Below are 8,837 nucleotides of genomic sequence, written 5' to 3'. Positions count from 1 at the left end.
AGCTAAGGAATGAGTTGAACATATTGGTGTAGGGGTACGACCCCGGATACCCATGGCAGACCACATGGGCTGTGCCCCTAGGGGTGGCCTAGCCCACAAGACGAAGCCTTGCGGGGCACGACTCTGCTCGGCGCCTCTCGCAAGACAATTGGAAGATATCCTAAAGATACTACGAGATCTGTTAGGATATGTATGATCCCAAGATTATTGTAATCAGTTATTACTTTCTGGTTATGTCTTAGATCTAACCGACTTGTAACCCTACTCCCTAGAGTATATAAGGCGGGTAGGGACCCCCTCCAAACTCATGCAATATCATACGATGGCTAATACAAATCAATAGACCACATGAGTAGGGTATTACATCGTACTGACGGCTTGAACCTGTCTAACTCATGTGTCTCTATTGCCTTCTTGTTCTTGATCTCACGCTTCTCTACCGATCAATCTACCTTCGTGGGATACCCCTTAGAGGACCGCCAATAATATTTTGTCGACAGTTGGCATGCCAGGTAGGGGTTATGTGATGTTTCCCTATCGAACAAGATGGTTTTTTCATAGGCTCTTCGTCCCTCCCGTAGCCCAGCCAGATCTTCACGGTCGGATCCATCTCATGGATCATCAACGCTGACGGAGTCAGAGAGCTCCTCAAGCCAGTGCAGATCAATTCTGCACCGATCACCCCCATACCTGAGACTATAGATCTGATCTCGGAACCACCTTCGAGGTCGCCTTCATCGATGACTTGCCGCCCGCTTCCTTGCTACCAGAGGAGGCAGATCAACAGTGACGATCTGATCGCATCTATCGATCAGGTTGGTTTGAAGCTTGCCGATTGCCTCCCCATCGCCGAATCAGCTCTGGACACTCTGGTTCAGCGCCGACCACCCTCCAATCTAGATCTATTAGAGGTTGCTCGAAAAACTCTAGGGGCTATGGCCCTACCCTTCGGGTTCACCAATGCTGCAGACGACGGCGCCGACAACCCTAAGGGGCCTCCAGCATTCACAAGGGCCCTCCGAACACTTCAGTGGCCTTATGGTTTCAAAATCATTGGGGTCGAGCCCTATGAAGGAAGGATGAACCCGACACAGTGGCTACAGGCTTACGCCACTGTTGTCCACGCCGCCGGAGGAGACACTAGTGTCATGGTAAACTATCTTCCCGTCATGCTCACACCAGCCACCATGAGCTGGTTTACAAGCCTTGCCCCGGACTCCATCGGATCCTAGGAAGAGCTGAAAAAGTCTTCACCGACAATTACATGGCTACGTGTACTCAGTCGGGCACCAAGCATGATTTGAACCGCATCAACCAGAAGTCGTCCAAACTCCTCCGTAGCTACATCCGACGCTTTTCTAAGATGAGGAATTCTATTCCAAACATCATGGAAGCCGAGGTCATCACCGCCTTCATCCAAGGACTCCATCACTACGAGCTTCGCTCCAAGTTCAACCGCAAGCCGCCCACTAGGATTGGCGAGATGATCACAACCACCAACCAGTACGCCAACGCCGAGGAAGCCAAGGTGCGCTTCAATGAGGATGCGGGTACTCATCGCCCAACACACCACTACGACGCTTGCCCGATGACCGACGCCACAACGACCACCGCTTCGACGACCACAGTTACCATCGTGACAGTGATCATGATTGGCTAGAAGGGCCCAAGTCTGGCCAAAATCACTGTCACTAGCCAGACCACATCGTCGCCACTGTCAATGAACCTCGGGCCAAGCGCAACTATGATGAGCAATACAAGAAGATCCTCGATGGCATGTGCCCTTTCCATAAGAACGCCAAACATAAGATGAAGAACTGCCTCGGCTTGGCTAAGGAGTTCCAGGACAAAAAGCTAGACGATGACACCAATGATGGAGTCGGAGGCCGTCGACCACCTGGGGGCAATAACAATGTCTTCTAGGACCACGACAAGGTGGTCGCCACCATCTTTGGGGGACTCACCTCCACTGAGAGCAGAAGAGAACGGAAGCTCACCGCACAATGGGTGCTTGCCGTCAATGCGGAAGACACCACCGCCAACCCCAGCTATCGCCCATGGTCTGAGGTTCCCATCACCTTTAGTAGGGCCGACCAGTGGGCGGACATCCCCTACACAGGGCATTTCCCTCTTGTCCTCGATGCAACCGTCCAGGAGGTGCTCTTTAGAAAAGTGCTCATCGACGGTGGGAGCGCTCTGAATCTCCTCTTCGCCGGAACCCTAAAGGAGCTAGGCCTTAGGTTAGCAGATCTCACACCCTCCGACTCCTCCTTTTGGGGTGTGGTACCTAGCAGGGCCTCCAAACCGCTTGGAGAGATCACCCTACCAGTGCAGTTCGGCATGGCAAGCAACTACCGCATTGAGCATATCAACTTCTACATCACCGACTTCAACACCGCCTACCACGCCATACTTGGTCGGCCAACTCTGGCCAAGTTCATGGCCGTACCGCACTATGCTTATCTGGTGCTGAAGATGCCTTCGCCTGCAGGAGTCCTAGCCCTGTGGGCCAACCTCTCCATTGCCTACACCTGCAAGACAGAGAGTCTCGCCCTCGCCGAAGCCACCAACCTCTCCATCTAGATGGCCAGTGTGGTCACCGAAGCCAAGACGGTGTCTGCCAACGACATGGAGATCCCAGAGCTGGAGCCTCCTCGCGCCTCCGCCAAGTCTAAGGAAGTCAAGGAGGTCGGCCTCGGCCTCGACGACCCCTCCAAGACCGTGAAGATTGGGGCTCACCTTGACCCCAAATAGGAAAGCACGCTCGTCTCCTTCCTGCATGCCAACGCCGACGTGTTTGCTTGGAAACCTGCAGACATGCTGAGGGTACCACGGGAGAAAATCGAGCACTCCTTAAATGTCTCGCCGACCGCCAAACCGATCAAGCAGAAACTCCACCAATTCGCACATGGTATATGGAGACTCCGCGCTGGTCATAAACTAACTCAATAAAGACTGGTCTTGCTCTAGTGAGAAGATGGATGCATATTGTGCCGAAATCAGGAAGCTTGAAGGGAAATTCTACGGGATCGAGTACCACCACGTGGTACGCGATCAAAATCAGCTCGCCGACCACTTATCCAAGTTAGGTTCCTCTCGCGCCACGATTCCACCAGAGGTCTTCGTTCAAGATCTTATGGCGCCATCTATTAAGGAAGACAAGGAAATCTAGGAAGTTCCCCCCGCCGAGCAACTGGTATTTACGGTACCTTCGCCGGTCGCCGATTGGAGGGAACAGTTCATCAAGTACCTCTCCAGCGCCGAAGTACCCACCGATAAGACTAAAACCAAATGCCTAATCCGTCGAAGCAAGCTTTATGTGCTGGTGGACGGCAACTTGATGAGGAAAAGTTCCAAGGAAGGGATATTGCAAAAATGCATCACCCAAGAAGATGGAGTGAAGCTACTTCTCGAAATTCACTCTGGTTCCTGCGGCAACCACGCGGCCTCGAGAACACTGGTCGGCAAAGCTTTCTGAGCTGGTTTTTACTGGCCCATGGCCATCTCCGATGCAGAAGACCTCGTCCAATGTTGTGAAGGTGCTAATTTTTTGCCAAGCAAATACACGTGCTGGCACAAGAGCTGCAGACCATCCCAGCTTCCTGGCCCTTCGCATGCTGGGGACTGGATATGATCAGGCCTTTCAAGCCTACGCCAGGAGGTTTCCAGTACGTTTACGTCGCCATCAACAAGTTCTCCAAATGGATCGAGTATAAACCGCTCGTCTTGGCTACTGCGAAGAAAGCAGTCGAGCTCTTCGAAGATATCATCCATAGATTCGGTCTCCCGAATAGCATCATCACCAACCTCGGAACCACAGGTCATCATTTTTTGGACTTCTACGAGGACCGATGCATTTTCGTTAAATATGTCTCCATCGCCCATCCTAGAGCCAATGGCTAGGTCAAAAGGGCTAACGGCATGATCTTTGATGCCCTCAAAAAGAGGCTATATCAGAAAGAAGAAAAGCATCCGGGTAGATGGCTCAAAGAGCTGCTAGCTATGGTCTGAGGACTACGCACTCAAGCTAGTCGCAGCACCGACGTATCTCCATATTTCTTGGTCTATGGCTCAGAAGCCATACTACCAGCGGATATTGCCTTCTGAGCACCTAGGGTGGAAAATTATGATGAAGAGCAAGCCGCAGCTGTTCAGACAGAGGACATCGACAGGGCCGAGGAAGAACACCTAATCACCTATGTCCGCATAGCCAAATACCTAGAAGGCTTGTGAAGGTACTACAACTGCAATGTCAAAGGTCGTTCATTTGCTGTCGGCGACCTCATTCTCCGCAGAAAACAAAAAAACCAAAGGGATGCACAAGCTCTCCTCCCCCTAGGAAGGGCCTTACGTCGTCAAAGAGGTTACCCGATCGGGGTCTTATCACCTATGTGACTTGGACAGAATCGATGTCTCCAACTCATGGCACATCGAGCACCTCATACGTTTCTATCCTTGAAACGTCCCAGATATGTACCCATCACTTTATGATGAATAAAGTTTTGGTCTCCATAATTTGTCTCCACCTCTTCTCCATTACGGTTTAATCTCCACTTACGGCCACCGAGCTCGACGCCATTCCATAACGAACTCCAATATGAAATCGCCATAACTACGCCGACCACGTTATCTCCAAATCTCCAATGTTTTCACCGAACACGTTTTCTCCAAATCGCCGAACGCGTTTTTCTCCAAATCGCCGAACACGCTTTCTCCAAATCACCGAACGCATTTTTCTCCCAAACGCCGAACACGTTTTTCTACAAATCGCCGAACACGTTTTCTCCAAGTCGCCGAACGTGTTTTCTCCAAAATCGCCAACGTATTTCACCACATGTTTCTCCAAATCATCAAAGATTTTTTCTTCAAATCTCCAAGATATTTCACCGACCAGCGAGAAGAATACGTTATGTCATGTTCTCTATGGAAAAGACCTAGTATCTGATCTCTCCCTACACGTGCTACGGGCACCACGCTCTACGTTATGGGTGGTCGGCTGTGGTTCCTTGGTCGTGCCTATTCCTCCTGCACGTGCATGGGCTCCGTGCTCGACGTTATGGACTATGGGCTAGCCAAGGCCAAGAGCTCAGTAAAGAACTAACTGCTCGGATGCCAATTATACTACGTTTATCTCCAAGTTATTTCGATAATCGCCAAGCAGCACATGTTCCACTCTGCATTCTATGGAGAAGACCCAGTCTTCGATCTCTCCCTACACGTGCCACGGGCTCCACGCTCTGCGTTATGGGTGGTCGGCTGCGGTTCCTTGGTCACGCCTGCAACTCCTACACATGCACGGGCTCCGCGCTTGATGTTATGGATTGTGGGCTAGCCAAGGCCATAGGGCCTAGTAGTGAGCTAACTGCTCGGACGCTACTTATACTATGTATAATTGCATTATGGTTAAAACCACGAAGACTTTTTCACCGAAATACCAGCAAACTACATAAACATGCACTATATAATATTTATACATATACATAAATGTTTTTGCGCTCTCGCGTGCCCTAACTACCCTCTCCAAATGTTACAGATAATACTCTCCCGGCAGGTCACCGACCACCGCCATCACCGTTCGTCTCGCCAAACAGGTCTATGTCGCCGGCCAGTTTCCTCGCCGCGTCCTCCACCTCGTCCTCCAGTTGCTGATGCGCCACATCGCCCATCCCTTCGGTGAACCCAGCCCCTATTGACTGAAGGTCAACGGCTGGATAGTGGGAACGAACCACCGCAAGGGCATGGGTAATGGCAGTAGCAACGGCATCACGGTTGAAGCTCTTGAAGTTCTCCCACGCCACCTTGCACCTTTCGATGACGGTGTTCGAACATGGTGGCCTACCGTCGGGTTGAGGAGCCACCTCCAGGTCGACGTAATCGAGCACCGGTTTGACCCCGGTGACTACTACGTCAAACTTTTCCCTTTGGATCCTGGCCTCCTGCTCTAGCACATCAAACTGCGCCTTGGCCCTCCAATGGTAGTCCGAAAGCATTACAAGATTCCATTAGGCAAGAAGATTACTCCGACAGTAACTTCGACCACGAAGTACTCACCACTCAGCTCCTCGGCCAGTTTGTCTACTCGCCCTGTCTCCTTCGCCTTCTCCTCTTGGAGTTGCTTGAAGGCTTGGCATAGCTGGCCAAGCACTACGTCTTGCTCTACAAGTACAATAGTCACCACCAAAGATGTAGCTATTCAGCATTACAAAGCACATTCGCCAATATCCCATACCTGTCTTCTGCTCGGATATGCTCCTAAGTTGCTCGGACTTCTACTCTAGTTGCGTGGAAGCACCCACCAGCTGCTTGGACTTGCCACGCGGCTGCTCGGATGTAGCCGCCAGCTGCTCGGATAGGACGCCCTTCTGGTACTCTAGGTCCCGCACGTTGGACTCAGCAAGGTCTCATTCGTGCTGGGCCTTTTGGATGTTTCTTTCCATAAGTTTCATCGCCTCTTTGAGTTTTTCATTCTCCTCGACAAGGGGCTCCATCCTCTTTATCAGCTGGCATCGCTGCTCAGTAGTCCGAGTTATCCCCTGCATAAATGCCAAGATTATGAAGAATTACAATATCCAACTTCAAAGATGAACATGTCAGATGCAGTACTGACCCTGATCTGCTTCATCACTTCGGCAAGGGTGGACTCTAGTCTCTTGAGCTCCCTGGTGGTGTCCTCCTCCTTGATAACCACCACCTCGTCGCCGCGCTTCCGGAGGATTCGGACAGCTTGGGGTTGAGGCTCATCACGCTCGATCTCCTCTACCTCATCCTCCTCCGCCGTAGCTGGAGGTACCATCTGGGGGCTCGGTGGCTGGATCGTGGGTCTGATAACACTCTGTGATGCCTCGAGGGGCGCCGTTTTCTCGTCGGCTGTCACCGGCTTTGCCGTCCTAGATTCATGCGTGGCACCAACATCTCCTACGTTCACCGCTGAAGATCTGGTGTTTTTCGTCGTTGCCCTAGGCATCGTCTCCGAACCATCTGCCATCGGAGCCAACTTTTCGTCACCGGCAAGTCCAGCAGAAGGGGCGTTTGCCTCCTCCGTAGGCTGCTGAGCACCCGGGGACTCTAGGATGGGGTCCACTGGCATTTCATCTGCCCTGGGTCCAGCCTTTGGCTGCTCGGCAGTCTGGACGGGTGGCACCGGATCCTCCGCTCATTTTGCACTGCATCAATTCAGCTCGCCAGTCGCCAAAAAAGCTAAGGAACGACAACAAAGTGACTCTAGGACAGGGATACTTACGGTTTGGTCGACCAGTACAATTTCTTAAACCGGTAGCACTTGCCCGAACCTCCAGCCGTGGCCTTGGGGTCGATGCCTGCGTCCTGGGGTGGCGATCCTGCCTCCTCCACTGGCTCTGCTCGCCGTTCTGGGACTTCCTTCGCCTGCTGCTTGGGAATTCCCCTCGCCCACTGCTCGGGGACTTCTTTGCCTCTCTTCGCTTGTTCCTCCGCGCGCGTGCTGCGCGGAGGTGCTTCAGTGCTTGGTGGAGGAGCCACCAAAATATCATCATCCACTCGAACACAGTGGTCCTTCGTGTTCGAGTGGTCTGGTCGCCACCAAGCGAGATGCCACCCAGTTTGAGGGGAACGGCGGTTGTCGTCTTCCTCTTCTTTTGGGCCAGCTCGTCTGCCGCTACCCTCTTCCCTTGGACATTCTCCGACACTGGAAATGGGCTCTCCGACGAGACGCTGACAGTTCCCTCCTCAGGCTGCGATGGTGGCTGGGAATCTACTCCCTTCGGCCAATCGCTCCTCGGGATGCCCGAGAAGTACACCGCTCTTTCCTGCGAATGGATCTTTGCATAAGTGAATCAGTTCACTGCTTGGCAATAATCATGGATACAAAGCAGCATGAGAAAAATAATCAAGGTGGTTACCTGAGGAGGTGGATTTGTACAATTGAAGGCCCTTGTTTGCCTTGGCCAGCTAAATGAGGCATTGGGAGCAAATAGCTCTGCGGCCCGCTCCAGCACATCTTTCCTCAACAGTCGCTCCATCCTCTCTCGGGTCCCATCGTCATCACCTTTGAAGTTAAAGCCTGGGTGGGCCCTCTCCTTGCAGGGCTGGACGCGGCGCACTATGAAGCTTGCCGCCACCAGTTTGCCGCTAATCTCCACACCTTTAATCAAGTTGAGGAGCTCCCTCACCTGCTCCATGTCAACATTGTTCGGTTTCTCCGACCAGCTCTTCTGGCTCTCCGAGATGTGGTAGCGGATTGCAGGGTGGCTCTGCTTCATGTAGAACCACCTAGAGTTCCACCCTTTTAGAGAAGTGTTCAGTGGTACATTAATGTACTCACTGGCCATCCCATCCCAGAGCTACAGATATACACCGCCAACCACCTTGGAACCGCCGCCGCCCTTCTTCTTCAACCAGAACAGGTGTCTGAAGAGGTTGAAGTGCGACAGAACCCCTAGATATGTCTCACATAAATGGATAAAGATTGAGATCTACAATATGGTGTTTGGGTGGAGATTGCACAGACTAATCGTCCAGAACTCTAGCAGATCCCACAGGAAAGGATGAACAGGGAACCCCAATCCACGCCAGAAATAATCCTCAAACACTACAGCTTCATCAGTGTTAGGCATCGGGAAGGGCTCACCGCTGGCTAGCCGCCATCCGACGGTGACGCAGTCTGGAAGAACGCCCGCCGCCACCATCCTGTCGAGATCCACCTTCCCCACCTTCGATGGCACCCATTCCTCGTCGTGGCTGGCTCCGGTGGCCGCCTTCTTCGGCTTCATAGCTCCCTTCTTCGGCGCCATTGCTCAGATTTGGTTCGAGATTGGTGGTGAATGCGCGTGTGCATGCGAATCTAAAAATGTGAGGGCTGA

Source organism: Miscanthus floridulus, chromosome 10, assembly GCF_019320115.1.
Source record: "Miscanthus floridulus cultivar M001 chromosome 10, ASM1932011v1, whole genome shotgun sequence".
NCBI lineage: Eukaryota > Viridiplantae > Streptophyta > Magnoliopsida > Poales > Poaceae > Miscanthus > Miscanthus floridulus.
The sequence above is the reverse complement of the archived record's forward strand: the minus strand, read 5'-3'. Positions refer to the sequence as shown.